The following is a 709-nucleotide window of genomic DNA, read 5'->3' on the forward strand; positions in this document are numbered from 1 at the left end:
TGTTTGGAAGTTCTCCTTGAAGTCTAACTGGTGGTCAGACTGTCATTGTCTAGAGTTGGGGAATGAGTGTCATTTCATGACTATAAAATAACATTCAGAGAGTTGGAAACCAATTACTTGGTCCTCTCCACCAGAACCTCAGCCTCCTTTATTTGACTCCAACTAGCAACTTTATTCGCTTGAACATCTGAAATACCAGAGGGGAAATGGAGGAGAGTAGATGAGAACATGGTAGTAGGTACCCTAAACCTTATTATAGACACTACTCCTGGTGCTGGCCCTGGGTTCCCCATGCCCTGGGGAGGAATACATTCAGGTGTTAGAGCTGCAGATGGGAGCTGAGAATTAGCAAAACAGCAGAGAGAGCCCAACCTTATCAATCCCTGGCCCCTAATAGGGCAACATGTACCGCATATGAGCTGATTAGATTGATCTTCCTGCCCCATCATGGCATGGGAGAATATGCAGGGCAGTGGCTCACGTCCTAGTTACTAACCCAAAAGCTCCCGAAGTTAGGTTAAACTTTCATCAGGCTAACGTGGGTGGCCAGCTTCCAGCTGGATCTCCACTCCCTGGGGCTGCCAAGAAGCATGGGGCAGCGGGCACCAGGGAACTGCCCCTGGACAGCCAGTTGCATTTGGAGCCGTCGCTGGCGTGGGCTTTGCTTTCATGGAGGCTCACCGTTGCCTGCTTCAGCATCGCGCTCTCG

This window comes from Pteropus alecto, unplaced genomic scaffold (assembly GCF_000325575.1).
Source record: "Pteropus alecto unplaced genomic scaffold, ASM32557v1 scaffold98, whole genome shotgun sequence".
NCBI classification, from domain to species: Eukaryota; Metazoa; Chordata; class Mammalia; order Chiroptera; family Pteropodidae; genus Pteropus; species Pteropus alecto.